Consider the following 17,188-nt stretch of genomic DNA (forward strand, 5'->3'; position numbering starts at 1 on the left):
GGTCCGGATTTATTGCGAGGCCAACAAGGATTTCAGTCTCACCATACGCAACAGTATTGTTGTGCACTTGTGCTGGCACCTGCTGACTCAAACGATCACTATCAGGTACTTATATAATCAATTGATCTATTATTTTCCTTTTGGGTCATCCCTGATAATTGGTTTTCCGTGATGTAACTTTTGAATATGAGGTCATTAATTAACTCCTTTAGTTTGATTAAAAAATGCATGTAGCACTGGATCAAGGATATGAGTTACAGTGATGAGGTTACAGATGTAAATGGTTTACCTGCTTTTGCACTGGTCAACAGAGTGACAGGACAAGCCCTTAAGAACCCAGTTGGAGAGAATCAACAAGTAAGCAATTAATTATGTTAAACAAACTCAACTATTTTCCATGATAGTCGAACAACTCATAACTAAGATGAAGAATTTTAATGTCTGCATGAATAAATCAGGTCAGGTTAGTTCCTTATAACCCGAACTGCCTCGAAGATACGGTCAAGTGGACAGAGTTATGGTCTACAGGTTTCCGTGCCATTAGGATTACAGACATGCCTACTCTGAATATGACTGCCCTAACTTCCGGAGATAGTGACGCATTCTCCGTCGACGGTACCAAGGTCATCATCAAAGGTTGGAGCGACACCCCAATCCAGCACTGGAAAATCGTTCCTTATAATTCCAGGGTTCCCTATTAATTAATTTGTAATCTTAATTAAGGCAGCTAGCAATGTTCCCAAAACTTATGCATGCCTTAATTTGTACTATTACTTTAATTTATCATCTGTTAATTATTTTCGTGATATATTCCTAAACTTGTGCTGATGTGATTCATAATAAAGTGTTCATGCAATGGATTCCTTGAAATATATATGGAACAAAAAAACATGATGCTATTATATTGATGTTCGCTAAGATGCATCTGAGCAAACAGTTGATGTTCCAAAGCAGCAGGATGAGAATACATGCATGACTAATTAGTTAAAGAGTTATTAGGCTTCTTTGACGCACGCTAACATATAAATCAATCCTCAAAAATTTTTACTGTCTTGGTCTTAATTATGGCATTGTACCTTACCACGGTTCATATTACAACCTTCTCACTGGTTTACAAATCGCAGCCCTTTTAGGTGAAGCCCTTTTAGGTGATTCGGATGTAATTTGATTTTATACTGGTACGGAGCCAGTACCGGTTTTGTATGAGCATGATGATGAAATGCTGTGGCATTGGTCGGCCAATGGTGAATATTCTGCAGCTTCGATCTATAAACTATGGACTACGGCCGGTAAATTCGCAAGCTGTTGCTCCTTCGAAAGTTAAGGTGTTCTCACTATTACTTTAGAAAGACAGAATATTGACCAGAGATATGCTTCAAAGAAGAGGAATACACTGTGAGCAAAATTGTGTGATGAGAGACCATTAGAAACATCATATCATATTTTCTTCTAATGTGCAAATGCGAGAGAGGTATGGGCATGATTCGATGATCTGTTGCTAAGCAAGGAGTCAGTTTGTGATACATGGGAGGCATCAAAACTGAAGTACGGTAGTACCGACGGGAGACAAGGAAAAGTCTGGATGGCAACGTTTACGGTTGTCCTATGGTCATTATGGAGGCAACGCAACGAGATAATTTTCTGAGACTCGAAGTTACCAACATTGTTAGTTGCGAACAGAGCGGAGGAAGATGCTAAGATGTGGTTGATGTTCTATAGAAACCGTAGAGTTCTTGTGTCAGGGGGAGATCCAAGTAGGGGTACATAATAACAAAATAAATGTAATAAGTAGGATATGTTGTTGTAATCAATTTTATTAATATATCCTTGGTTGGTAGTTGCTACCAAGTTTTTAAAAAATAAAAAAATCGCAGACCAAATTACTTTTTTAGATGCAGATTTCTAACAAAATTTCCATAAATCGCGCGTTTTGCTTTTTACAAGCAATTTTGGTTCTATTTTCGTTATATTGCAAAGATGTTGTTATATATTATGCTTTGCTTTTTACAAGCAATTTTGGTCCTATTTTCGCTATATTGCAAAGATGTTGTTATATATTATGTTTGTAGTGGGTATAGGTCACTTTATTATACGGTTGCATTTTAAATGACTATGTGTGTAAGGTTGGCTAATTTTTGCGGATGCGTCTCCTCCCTTTACACATGTTAATTTGAATTTTTTTTCATCCGTGTATAATACGCCATGTATGGTTAATGTTTTTGCAGTAGTATAATTAATTTAAAATTTAAACTCAGTATTGTATCATTTGATACAATTGAGATTTAAAATATGAACACAATTTACAAAAAAAAAAACGTTTATAAATCTTTTTATAAATTTTTTTAATGATGTTGTAATGTAGTTAACGAATAATTTATGGTAAATCCTCCACAACATGATAACAAGACAACAAAAATAAGTGTTATACAGCTACAAGGAGACGAAGTGTCTTGCTTCTTTGTGTATATAGGTAAGACTCGGCGAAAGTGAGATCAACCAGGTAACCTATTTTTCTATTAAATATTCAAATTATTTTTATTGTACTATTTTAAATTAGGAGAATTTTGATATCCATTCAAATATTATATATTATCTATTTTTGCATCAAAACAATATTGGGTTTACTTCCCTTATTTTATTAAATTATATTAATTATTTAGTTGTACTTAATAGTTGAAATACTTTTTTTTTTTCTAAATGTACTCTTTTTTTTTTCAATGCACTTGTCCATTTGATTTTCAACACTCCGTCCCTTTCTTAATTTGTGATTATGCCTAGCACCAGCTGTGTAACTTTTGTCTCTCTCTCTTATTAGTTTTAGTATACGTAGTGATTAGCCACTAACACTTTTCTCAGGCGCAATGTTAATCAATACTAAAAATAATAAAATGGGGAAAAATAGAAGTAAATGATTAATTAAATTAAAAGTTTAAGATTTAATGAACATAGGGGACAAGAAGAAAATATCTCAATTGAAAATGGAGAAATAAGGAATTTTATTGTTTCGATAGTAATATAAACAATTTCGAATGTTTCAATGTAGAGGAGGGTTCCACTGCCTCAATTTTTCATGCCTCCATTGAACCTCCAAATCTGGACCGCTCATTCATCATTCTCATCAACGGTCAAGATTAGAAATCTCTTCAGCGAATTTTTTTTTCAAATCGTCTCCAATACTATCTCTTCGTCTCTCTCATTCGCCCGACCCCTCTATGCCTCCCAACCTCAAATTCGCTAGGTTGCCTCTCCCCCACGCGCCTCCCTCACCTCTTTCTCGTGTCTTCTTCCCCGGCCCCCTTCCCCCAGCCCCTCCGTGCAACCTCCGATGCTTCTCTAAGCCTCCTCCGACGCCCCCATGGATCCTTTTGCTTAATTGCTTGTAAGTTAGATAATTTTTTTTCTTTTCATTTCGCTGCTCATGGATTTTCCTTTCAAATTAGAGGGAACGTCCAAGAATTGATTGGAAATTAATATTTTGGATTTCTTGGTTAGAGGAGATTAAGAAAAGCAAATTACAGAAGTTTTGATTTACATGGATTAAATGAAAATTACCATTTATATACTTATGTTTTCATAGTCACATTCTAATTCAAGAAAAATTTTATCTTTTGATGCAGTGCAAGGTACTCTGTGGTTCTAACCCTCGATGGATCCACCACCGATTTTGCTGATTTCAAACCGCCCCCATCCTCCTCTTATCTCCCCTGATTCGCAACAATGGATTCTTCACTTTCGATCCCATATAACAACCTATCCCTTTCATTGTACCGCATCAGGTTATTGTGGCACTGATTGCCCTGATTTTGCTTTGTGTTGTTACTGTTATTGTGATGTCACTGCTACTGTTTTTGTATTGTGTTGTTATTGTTATTGTTATTCTGATGTTAATCCTATTATTTTTACCTTGTGCATTTACTGTTGTTTTAATATTGTACTGTTACTTCTTTTTTATGCATTGTGTTTTGCTGGTTTGTTATCTTGTGAACTGCTACTATTTGTTGTTTGCTGGTACCGTAGCCCTTTCTGGTATTTTTGTAAATTTGAAATTTATTCAAGATGACCGAACTTTATACAAGATCATGTTAAATCTGAATTTTTTGTAAAATATAACGAATTGGAGCCATACTGGTAATGTAGATGAAATTGATACATGTTATGTATTCTTAATTGGAATAAATTAACTTAGTAACTTTCTAATATTTTATTGTAGGAAAAACCAAAGTGATAGATTAAATGCCTCTTACTGTTGTCCGGATTCGTTACTGATGGAAGCTGCGGAGACATGATGGCTATACTTGGGGTTTTATTTTGCTTTGTGGGATCTAATAATTTGCAAGGAAAAATTGTCTTTTCTGGTCAATAATTTTTGACATTTTTGTTTTGTGCCAGCAGTGAGCAATATAGTTCTCTTTTTGTTTCACACAATATATGTGCAAATATAGCTTAGGGAAGTTATTCAATTAAATGACTTGAGATTCAGTTTTTTGAACGATTATAATGAATTGGCTCAGTTCAATGGTAACAATGAAGGTGGTGCATGAATATATTCCTTTTTTTGTTTCCATTAACTCATCCATTTGTAACTGCTGTATGAAATCCTGAGCAGTAACTTTTAAAATTAATAAGCCCTAATTTACCCACAGAATCAAAGAAATCTTGGGCAGTCATAAAGTGCAAAATAAGGAGATAGCTTTTGAGATGGGTACAGTATTGATCAGTAGGTCTCCAAAATGAGCCTATGCACTGATCTGTACTGATACAAGTAGTTTTATAGAAACTTATCTCAAGTCTCAACAATCATTATATAATAATAATAAAATCAAAACCATACAAATATACACATCTTTTCTCACTTTTGCAAAATATGAAAAAATAAGAAAAAAAGTAACTCCTCACTTGCATCCCCGAATTTAACACAATAAGTTACATGCTTTTGAGCAATAGAGCAAGCTCACCTCAAGTAAAATTCTATTACAATTACTACAACAAATACACAACTTAAAAAAAAAAATCCAGGACCTTCACACCATAAAAATATATGTGCCTTCCACACAACTCAAATGTAGTACCAATTCCTCTATGATTTTCCATGCAAGAGAAATAGAGATGTCATTAATCTAGTCTAGCCAATCCATTATCATATAATTAATCTAGCCAATTCAACAATCTACAAAGGTCTTGAATCGAAAGACTTGGAATCAATTAGAAATAGAAGGTTCATAGACGATTATTTCTATTGCATGAATATGATTTCCTCTTCTGAATCTAGGGTTTCGTTAGGTGGCACAAGGGAGAGGTTGTCCGACAGAGAATAAGGCCGGCAAAGAAGGTTGTATTTTTCTGTTGCACAAGGCGGTCGGGAGGTGGACACGAAATAGAGCGAAATTAAGAGAGGGAGAGGACCAGAGGCAACAAAGGGGGTGGACAGCGAATTGAGACTGGAGACGATTTGGATAAATTTTTCGCTGAAGGGATTTCTAATCTAGACCGTTGATGAGAATGATGAATCAGCGGTTCAGATTTGGAGGTTCAATGGAGGCATGAAAAATTGAGGCAGTGGAACCCTCCTCTTCAATGTATATACCAACAATTTGATTGTTTCTTGGGACAAAATGATCAACGTTTTTGTTATGATATTCGACGTGGAAAGTTGACAAAAGAGCGTAATGCAGTTATAAATATGGTTTATATTGAATTCATTACATACTCTTATGGATGACCCGGACAATTACTTTTAGATGAAAATTATACAACAAAACTTGTACATATTCATACTAATAAACAAATTTAGTTTTTCTATAATTAAGAATTAAAGAACGGTCCCGCACGCATTGTTGCACCACAGGATGATGAAACTCAAAACTTTGTATTGCACTATTTCATTTCATACATGCAATTAATTAAGATTTAAAATATAAACACAATTTAAAATAAAAGTGTATATATCTTTAAAAAAAAATAATGTTGTTGTGATGTCGTTAACGAATAATTATACTAAATACTCCATAACAACATGGCTACCTAGAAAACAATAAAAAGGATATTCGACTAGTTATACAGCAGCTATCACGACCCAATTGATTTAGTCCATGACCTCTACGAAATTAGAGTGCTATACTAATTAACCCACTAATTGGTTTCAACATTACAATAACATTATATTTTACTGATTAAATTATAAGAAGAGCGCTCAGCAATCTTGAATGATGATGATGTCCTTTTACGATCAACATTTTGTAGTAGATCGGTTTTCCATTTTTTTTTTTAAATATGGATTTTAAATATAAATAAATTATTTGTGAAGTAGATCGGTTTTAACGGTTTAGATTTATTGTTTAAAGTCAAATTCTATATATTTTAGTTACCGAAGAACTTGGTGAGTTTAAGAAAACCTAATTAGTTTTACTCGTGTAATATATATATATATATATATATATATATATATATAGAGTTAGGCTGGGGTGCTATGGATAGCATAGTGACCTCTATGCTACGGCTCAATATTCGAGTTTCCAAAATCCAAACGGTCAATCCGAACCGTTCATCTAATTCTCCATATTAATATCTGCTTGGAGACCAAATTTTACATTTTTCTGAATTTTTTTACTATTTATTAAGTATTTTACAAAATTGTTGATCCAACGGTGGCTGCACAAAACAGTAAAACCGTTGGATTAGCGATTTTCAAAGTGGCTTAATAAATAGTAAAAAAATTCAGAAAATTATAAAATTTGGTCTCCAAGCAGATATTAATATGGAGAATAAGATGAACGGTTCGGATCGACCGTTTGGATTTTGGAAACTCGAATATTGAGCCGTAGCATAGAGGCCACTATGCTATCCATAGCACCCCAGCCTAACTCTATATCTCCATTCTATTGTTAAGCACGTTGGGTGTCCGATCCGCCAACGGCTACGATTAAAAGGTGAAACTTCAGATTTAATCTCAGCCCTTCAATTACATAATTTGTCTTCTTTTGATTAAATGCATCTGTTTTATGTATAGAAGTATAAATTTAGTTAAAAACATACCCACCACATATGCTGCCACACGATACGTTACAATTAAAATTGAACAAATTCTGAAATTTAGCAATATATTTATTTGTTTCCTTATTTCTCTGTTTCCATATTTCTTCTCTTCAATTAAGAAGACTCCATCTTTCATTTTCTTATTTCTTTGTTTCCTTACTTTTTTTTCGTTTCTCTTTCTTTGTTTCTATACATATTGGTGTGGGCAATTTAGAATATATTTTCAATATAGAATATATCAATGTGTGTGTATTCTATAAATTGGAAACAAATAAGAAGAAGAATATAAATTAGAAACTAAGAAGAATATAAATTGGAACCTGTGTGTGAATATATATTTCTCTTATAATATGTGTGTGTGTATATATCCTATACGAGGAGGGTTCAAATACACCCAAATGCACCCTATCTTTCAAATCATTTTTCTCCGTTTTCAAAGTCCGAATAGTCAATCCGAACCGTTAGATTCGATCTATATATTAAGATGTGCTTGGAGACCAAATTTTACATTTTTTGGAATTTTTTTACTATTTAATAAGCCACTTTGAAAATCGCTGATTTTACTTTTTCTGGACCATTGGATCAGCGATTTTCAAAGTGGCTTAATAAATAGTAAAAAAATTTCAAAAAATGTGAAATTTGGTCTTTAAGCACATCTTAATATATAGATCGCATCTAACGGTTCGGATTGACTATTCGGACTTTGAAAACAAAGAAAAAGGATAGGGTGCATTTGGATGCATTTGAACCCTCCTCATCCTATACATACATACGATAACACTTTTTATTTATGTTTTTTGATATCATATTATATATTGATATTGAATTGTTGTATGATATTTAATATTAGATTCAAATCGAGCTATTATTTGATACCATTGGTACTTAAAAAAAAATAATCATCACATCATCAAATTGTTATCAGAGGTCACGATTAAAGTTAATTAAAAATACATAATCATATAAATTTTCTATTAACATGTGTTTTAATTTTTAAATAGTTATTAGTTTTATTGATATATTTGTTTCTTATAATATGTCCCGTTGCAACGCACGGGTATGATACTAGTATATATATATATATATATAGAGAGAGAGAGAGAGAGATGAGCTATGGTGAGCTATAGAGTAAAAGGGATTTTTTACTCCATGGAAAAAAAGTTCATTTTGAAAATCCAAACAACCGATCCGAACCGCTCAACATGATCTACATATTGAAATGTGCTTGGAGACCAAATTTTACATTTTTTGGAATTTTTTTACTATTTATTAAGCAATTTTGAAAATCGCTGATCCGATGGTCCAGAAATTTTTACTGTTTTTACTGTTCACCCGGATTTTCAGATTTTTCAAAGTGGCATAATAAATAGTAAAAAAATTCCAAAAAATGTAAAATTTAGTTTTCAAGCATATTTTATTATAGATTAAACATCTAACGATTTGGATCGGCTATTTGAACTTTGAAAATAAAGATATTGCATGGAGTATAAACGTGTTTTACTCTATAACTCACCGTAGCTCATCTCTCTCTCTATATATATATATATATGAAGAGAGAGAGAGATATGGGCTACGGTGAGTTGTGAAGTAAAACACATTTTTACTTCACTCAATATCTTCATTTTCAAAGTTTAAATAGTCGATCTAAACCGTTAGATGTTTAATCTATATTAAAATATGCTTGAAAACTAAATTTTATATTTTTTGGAATTTGTTTACTATTTATTAAGCCACTTTGAAAATCTGAAAATCCAGCTGAACAGTAAAAAACAGTAAAAATTTCTGGACCGCTGGATCGGCGATTTTCAAAGTGGCTTAATAAATAGTAAAAAAATTCCAAAAAATGTAAAATTTGGTCTGCAAGCACATTTCAATATGGAGATCATGTTGAGCGGTTCGGATCGATGTTTTGAACTTTAAAATCGCAAAATATGAGCGTGAAGTAAAATAGTTGCTTTACTTCGCAACTCACCATAGCCCCATCTTTCTCTCTCTCTCTCTCTCTATATATATATATATATATATATATATTAACAATTCATAATATAAGGTTTAAAAAAAATTATATAGATCACCACTAATTGATAGGGTCACTACGCAGGATCCGTATCCTAACTCTCATTAAATCTTAGCCAAGCGATTAAAATTTGGTGTCTATTTGAACATGGAGGTCTGTATTGAGATTTGTGTCAAGTTAAAAACTTAAAACTGACGACTCAGATTTTATTGTACTCGCACAGATAATTGCACTCGATACGAATCCCACTAAGCATGCATGGGCACATTCAAACCTGACATATATGGACGCTGACTTTTTTTATTCATTTTCGATATATACGAAAGCCACAATTAAGATATTATTGTAATTATGAAAAGGCATAGAGACTATTTTGTCCAGGCCATCTCAACGCTCAACAGACTATTGCATATCAAATAATATTATGACTCAACCATTAAGACTTCAAAATCGAGATTCAGATCTAAAGTTTGGAACGATTGATCTGTGTTTTATATAAAATAAATTTACAAAATTAAATGTCAACTACGTATTATTTGCTAGTTATGAAAATAAAGATCAATTTATTTGAATTAATGTTGTTATTTGAAGCCAACGACGATTTTTGAGGTTAGACGCACGCATGTTTGCTTCAATAATTAATTATTTATTCGCCATCTTTGCTTTGTCCATGTTAAGGGCCGGCCTGCTAAGTTCAAACTATTATCCTATTTTCTTATTTTTGTTAACTAATGTTTTGTTAGTTTAATTATTTTTCTTAACTACTATTTTGTTAGTTCAATTATTTATACAGTGTAATTAAACTGGCAATAGATGGGGTCGGAGCCCGACATAATTAAACTCATCCCATTTATAAACTGGCGATAGATGGCGATATAGAGTTGTTGTGGGTGATCTCTTATAATTGTTTTCGATTCAGTTAGTATGAGCTATTTAAATATCTTGTTTAATTATTTTTCATTAAGGTCAAAGATGCAAATGGTTTTCCTGCTTTTGCACTGGATCAAGGACATGACTTATGGTGATAAGGTCAAAGATGCAAATGGTTTTCCTGCTTTTGCACTGGTCAACAGTGTGACAGGAGAAGCCCTCAAAAACCCAGCTGGAGAAAATCAAGAGGTAAATAAATATTTATGTTAATTAAACTGGTATGATAGGTTTCCATTCCACAACAAACCATACCAAGTTTTCAGTTTAGGTACCACCACTCTGGTACCGCACATTCAACAAACACACACACACACATATATTTAAGCTAATGCGCTTCCTGTAGTATTTGAACAATATGCTTTCGGCCTCCAAAATTATTCAAGTCTGTTTCAATCGATAAATCCAAACTGTTTGAACCGATCTCCTTAATGAGGGTTTTGTTTCGATATATTTTTTAATTTTTAAATTTCAACTCAAGCAGTCAAAATATAAAGGATTTTGTGCGTATTTTAATGCGATATTTTATTAAAATGACCGCTTGACTTGATATACTCTCATTAAGGAGATGGGTTGAATAGTTTGGATTTATCGTTTGAAACCAATTTAATAGATTTTGGAGGACAAAATCATATTGTTGAAATAACAGAGAAAGCGCGTCAGCCGGAATATATATATATGAGATAGGCTAATGTGTTTTCGGTAGCATATGGGCCGAAATACACACGGTCCAAATTTAAAATTTCAAAATCCAAACGGTCGATCCGAACCGTTCATCTTATTCTCCATATTAATATCTGCTTGGAGACCAAATTTTACAATTTTCTGAATTTTTTTACTATTTATTAAGTATTTTACAAAATTGTTGATCCAACGGTGGCTGCACAAAACACTATTAGAGTTCTCCAAACACCTTCAATTGGAGTGTTGTATTAGGGTTGTAAATATATCCTATTATCTTGCCATATAGAGACAGTATTGGAGTTCTCCAAACTCCATCAATTGGAGTGTTGTATTTGGATTGTAAATTTCCTATTATCTTGTCATCTAGAGTCATTCCTAGAGTTCTCTAAACACCTTCAATTTGAGTGTTTGTATTAGGATTGTAAAAGCCCGATTATCTTGCTATATAGAGACACCATTAGAGTGCTCAAAACACCTTCAATTGTAGTGTTCTATAAGGATTGTAAATGGTCTGTTATGTTTCCATATAGAGATACCATTAGAGTTCTCGAAACTCCTTCGATTGGAGTGTTGCATCAGAGTTGTAAATGCCCTATTATCTTCCAATCTGTAGACACTACTAGAGTGCTCCAAACACATTCGATTGGAGTGTTGTATAAGGCTTGCGAATGCCCTGTTATGTTGCCATATAGAAGAACTATTAGAGTTATCAAAACTCCTTCAATTGGAGTGTTGTACTAGGGTTGCAAATACCCTATTAACCTGCATTCTAGAAACACTCCTAGAGTTCACCAAGCACCTTCAATTGGAGTGTTGTATTAGGGTTGTAAGTGCCCTATTATCGTGCCACATAGAGACACTATTAGAGTGCTCCAAATACCTTCAATTGGAGTGTTATTTAAGGGTAGTAAATGCTCTATTATGTTGCCATATAGAGGCACTATTAGAGTTCTCCAAACATCTACTATTGGAGTGTTGTATCAGGGTTGTAAATGCCCTATTATCATATCAACTGGAGACACTATTAGATTTCTTCAAACACCTTCCATTGGAGTGTTCTATTAGGGTTGTAAATTCTCGATTATCTTCCCATCTATAGACATTAATAGAGTGCTCCAAACACCTTCAATTGGAGAGTTGTAAAAGGGTTGAAAATGCCCTATTATCGTGCCACATAGAGATACTATTAGAGTGCTCCAAACACCTTCAATTTGAGTATTGTTTAAGGGTAGTAAATGTTCTATTATGTTGCCATATAGAGACACTATTAGAGTTCACCAAACATTTTCAGTTGGAGTGTTGTATCAGGGTTGTAAATGCCCTATTATCTTGTCCGGTGGAGACACTATTAGAGTTCTCCAAACACGTTTAATTGGAGTGTTGTATCAGGGTTTTAAGTGCTCTATTATCTTGCCATATAGAGACACTATTAGAGTTCTCCAAACTTCTTCAATTGGATTGTTGTATTACGGTTGTATATGCCCTATTACCGTGCCACATAGAGACACTATTAGAGTGCCCCAAACACCTTCAATTGGAGTGTTGTTTAAGGGTAGTAAATGCTCCATTATGTTGCAATATAGAGGCACTATTAGAGTTCTCCAAACATCTTCTATGGGAGTGTTATGTATCAGGGTTGTAATGCCCTATTATTTTGTCAACTAGACACAATATTAGAGTTCTCCAAACACCTTCAATTGGAGTGTTTTATTAGGGTTGTAAATTCCCGATTATCTTCCCATCTGTAGACATTTCTAGAGTGCTCCAAATACCTCCAATTGAAGAGTTGTATTAGGGTTGTAAATGCCCTATTATCGTGCCACATAGAGACACTATTAGAGTGCTCCAAACACCGTGATTGGAGTGTTGTTCAAGGGTAGTAAATGCTCTATTATGTTGCCAGATAGAGACAATATTAGAGTTCTCCAAACATCTTCAATTGGAGTGTTGTATCAGGGTTGTAAATGCAATATTAGGGTTGTAAATACCTTATTATCTTCCCATATAGAGACACTATTAGAATTCTCCAAACTCCATCAATTGGAGTTTTGTATTAGGGTTGCAAACACCCTATTAACTTGTAATCAAGAAACACTACTAGAGTTCTCCGAGCACCTTCAATTGGAGTGTTGTATTAGGGTTGTAAGTGCCCTATTATCGTGCCACATAGACACACTATTAGAGTGCTCAAAAACCTTCAATTGGAGTGTCCTTTAAGGGTAGTAATTGCTCCATTATGTTTCCATCTATAAACACTATTAGAGTTCTCCAAACATTTTCAATTGGAGTGTTGTATCAGTGTTGTAAATGCCCTATTAGCTTGTCAACTGGATACACTATTAGAGTTCTCGAAAGACATTCGATTGGAGTGTTGTATTAGGGTTGTAAATTGCCGATTATCTTCCCATATGTAGACATAACTAGAGTGCTCCAAACACCTTCAATTGGAGAGATGCAAAAGGGTTGTAAATGTCGTATTATCGTGCCACATACAGACACTAATAGAGTGCTCCAAACACCTTCAATTGGAGTGTTGTTTAAGGGTAGCAAATGCTCTATTATGTTGCCATATAGAGACACTATTAGGGTTCTCCAAACTTCTTCAATTGGAGTGTTTCTAGAATGCAAGTTAATAGGGTATTTGCAACCCTAATACAACAATCCAATTGAAGGAGTTTTGATAACTCTAATAGTGTCTCTATATGGCAACATAACAGGGCATTTGCAACCCTTATACAACACTCCAATCGAAGGTGTTTGGAGCACTCTAGTAGTGTCTACATATTGGAAATAATAGGGCATTTACAACTCTGATACAACACTCCAATCGAAGAAGTTTCGAGAACTCTAATAGCATCTCTATATGGAAACACTCAAAAATCATATGGGTGTGAAACTCAGACGACACAGCTCAGACCCAACCCATACTGTTCTGACTCAGCAGATTTTCCAATCCATGGTCCATTGATTACTAGTACCAGCAGGCTTATCACCATCTGCTTCCAGAGCCAGTACTAGCGGCGGGGGCATTTCACCCAGATAGTACACTTGACGAGGAGCGTATGATGTTTCAGATAGTTTGAGGCCTCCAGGACCGACCTCATGATGTAGGTGCTGTAGCCCCAACTGGCCTTGCCTTGACATGGCGACAAAGTCATCAGATTCAAAGAAGCAGGGGTAGTGCTTGACCATTTGTAGGTGGTCCAATCCTGGATGGATAGAAACTGATACGTGGTCGGAGATCGACTCAATGATGCCTTGCAGGTAGAATTGTATCACCTAGCTGTAGCCACCCACTGGGAAGCGCTCTGACTCGATGCTGTCCGTGTTGCTGATGCTTTTAATGATGCAGTAGTCTGTTATTTCGAATGTTTTCGACCCTGTGACGAACACCAGGGGCTCTGAGACCATTGCAATATTTAGATCAGAAATATATAGAGTTATATATACTGATATTTGAGCCCTGGTTACGTTGTAGGATGAGTTCATTGCAATTTTCTGAAGGTTCTTGAATCTATAGATAGATGGGTCATGAGTTGCCGCCTCAAAATTAATTACACAATATAAGTAATATAATCTCAGCTGTTGAGGGATATTTATTGTCAAATCAATATCTTTGAATGAAGAAAATGACGATCAGGTTCCACACATACGGCGGTACAGATTTTAGAATATCATACCGTTTGCTTACCTCTTTCTTATTGGAAATTGAATATCACTTAATTAGCAATTGATGCAACCTTTCGACTCACACTGTGACTGTCCTTGAGTCCACCACTCACAAGTCTCCAAGGAATAATAAGCAAAAAGGAACTAAAGTAGCAAGTCATTTATATACCTTATTAGGACAGTGTGTCATTTAATAACTTAATTAGTTTAATTATTATTTAAATATTTTAATAGGCCGGTGTGCTCACAGGTTAAAATAGGTCTAATGTTCCATGGGAAATAAAAGCTCTCGCAATACAGCGCATCTCGAATCTGAGGTACTGATCGTGGAGTATTATTTTTCATACTTTTTTAATTGGTTGTTCACTTTTGATTGACTCGCATATCCATTGGTTTTTCTATTGATAGATCGAGTCCTTGAAACAAAAAACTACTGATATATCACAATTAAGAGCTGAGTTCGATAATTACAGATATACAACTCAAATGAAGCTCGAATCTGAGGTACTAACCATGGAGTATTATTTTTCATACTTTTTTAATTGGTTGTTCACTTTTGATTGACTAACATATGCATTGGTTTTTCTATTGGTAGATCGAGTCCTTGAAAAAAAAGAATGATGAATTACCAAAATTAAGAGCTGAGTTGGATAACAAAAATAAAATCCAAAAGAAGCTCGAATCTGAGGTATTGATAGTGGAGCATTATTTTTCATACTTTTTTAATTGGTTGTTCACTTTTGATTGACTCACAAATGCATTGGTTTTTCTATTGATAGATCGATTCCTTAAAAGGAAAGAGTGATCAATTACCAAAATTAAGAGTTGAGTTGGATAATAAAGATGAAATTCAAAAGAATCTTGAATCTGAGATATTGATCGTGGAGTATTATTTTGCATATTTTTTTAATTGGTTGTTCACTTTTGATTGACTCGCAAATGCATTGGTTTTCTATTGACAGATCGAGTCCTTAAAAAGCAAGAATGATGAATTACCAAAATTAAGAGCTCAGTTGGATAACAAAGATGAAGTTCAAAAGAAGCTCGAATCTGAGGTACTCATATTGGAGTATAATTTTTCATTATTTTCTAATTGGTTGTTCACTTTTGATTAACTCGCATATGCATTGGTTTTTCTATTGATAGATCAAGTCCTTAAAAAGCAAGAATAATGAGTTACCAAAATTAAGAGCTGAGATGGATAACAAAGATGAAATTCAAAAGAAGCTGGAATCTGAGGTACTGACTGTGGAGTAATATTTTCATAGATTTTTAATTGATTGTTCACTTTTGATTGACTCACAAATGCATTGGTTTTTCTATTGATAGATCGATTCCTTAAAAAGAAAGACTGATCAATTACCAAAATTAAGAGCTGAGTTGGATAATAAAGATGAAATTCAAAAGAATCTTGAATCTGAGGTACTGACCGTGGAGTATAATTTTTCATTATTTTTAATTGGTTATTCACTTTTGATTAACTCGCATATGCATTGCTTTTTCTATTGATAGATCGAGTCCTTAAAAAGCAAGAACAATGAATTACCAAAATTAAGAGCTGAGTTGGATAACAAAGATGAAATTCAAAAGAAGCTCGAATATGAGGTACTGATCGTCGAGTATTATTTTTCATTTTTTTTAACTGGTTGTTCACTTTTGATTGACTCGTAAATGGATTGGTTTTTTCTATGGATAGATCGAGTCCTTAAAAAGCAAGAATGATGAATTACCAAAATTAAGAGCCGAGTTGGATATCAAAGATGAAATTGAAAAGAAGCTCGAATATGAGGTACTGATCGTGAAATATTATTTTTCATTCTTTTCTAATTGATTGTTCACTTTTGATTGACTCGCATATGCATTGGTTTTTATATAAATAGATCGAGTCCTTAAAAAGCAAAATTGATGAATTACCAAAATTAAGAGCTGAGTTGGATAACAAAGATGAAATACAAAAGAAGCTCGAATATGAGGTACTGATGGTGGAGTATTATTTTTCATGCTTTTTTAATTGGTTGTTCACTTTCGATTGACCCCCAAATGCATTGGTATTCTTTTGATAGATCGAGTCCTTAAAAAGCAAGATTGTTGAATTACCAAAATTAATAGCTGAGTTGGATAACAAACATGAAATACAAAAGAAGCTCGAATATGAGGTACTGACAGTGAAGTATTATTTTTCAATTTTTTTTAATTGGTTGTTCACTTTTGATTGACTCGCAAATGCATTGGTTTTTCTATTGATAGATCGTGTCCTTAAAAAGAAAAAATGATGAATTACCAAAATTAAGGGTTGAGTTGGATAACAAAGATGAAATTGAAAAGAAGCTCGAATATGAGGTACTGATCGTGGAGTATTATTTTTCCTTGTTTTTTAATTGGTTGTTCACTTTTGATTGACTCGCAAATGCATTGGTTTTTCTATTGATAGATCGAGTTCTTAAAAAGCAAGAATGATGAATCACCAAAATTAGGAGCTGAGTTGGATATCAAAGATGATATTGAAATAAAGCTCAAAGATGAGGTACTGATCGTGGAGTATTATTTAACATATTTTTTTAATTGGTTGTTTACTTTTGATTGACTCGCAAATGCATCGGTTTTTCTATTGATAGATCGAGTTCTCAAAAAGTAAGAATGATGAATTACCAAAATTAAGAGCTGAGTTGGATAACAAAGATGAAGTTCAAAAGAAGCTCGAACCAGAGGTACTGATCGTGGAGTATTATTTTTGATATTTTTATAATTGGTCGTTCACTTTTGATTGATTCGCATATGTATTGGTTTTTCTATGGATAAATCGATTTCTTAAAAATCAAGAATGATGAATTACCAAAATTAAGAGCTGAGTTGGATAAC

General features: G+C 33.8%; 2 protein-coding genes and 2 long non-coding RNA genes across 4 annotated transcripts in view; all 4 read left to right on the forward strand.

Moving 5' to 3' along the window:
* LOC144554617 (uncharacterized) overlaps positions 1–17,188 on the forward strand; it is a 59,333-nt gene that overhangs the window by 21,135 nt on the left and 21,010 nt on the right. The window lies entirely within an intron of this gene.
* LOC144554616 (putative aldo-keto reductase 1) overlaps positions 1–17,188 on the forward strand; it is a 55,859-nt gene that overhangs the window by 12,469 nt on the left and 26,202 nt on the right. The window lies entirely within an intron of this gene.
* On the forward strand, positions 3,244–4,515 carry LOC144553947 (uncharacterized). The gene is made up of 3 exons (XR_013511482.1): positions 3,244–3,379; positions 3,618–3,776; positions 4,211–4,515. It is a non-coding gene; the product is annotated as an uncharacterized LOC144553947 (long non-coding RNA).
* LOC144554059 (uncharacterized) lies at positions 15,535–16,482 on the forward strand. The gene is made up of 3 exons (XR_013511528.1): positions 15,535–15,568; positions 16,026–16,118; positions 16,393–16,482. It is a non-coding gene; the product is annotated as an uncharacterized LOC144554059 (long non-coding RNA).

Source organism: Carex rostrata, chromosome 5, assembly GCF_964058835.1.
Source record: "Carex rostrata chromosome 5, lpCarRost1.2, whole genome shotgun sequence".
Taxonomy (NCBI): Eukaryota; Viridiplantae; Streptophyta; class Magnoliopsida; order Poales; family Cyperaceae; genus Carex; species Carex rostrata.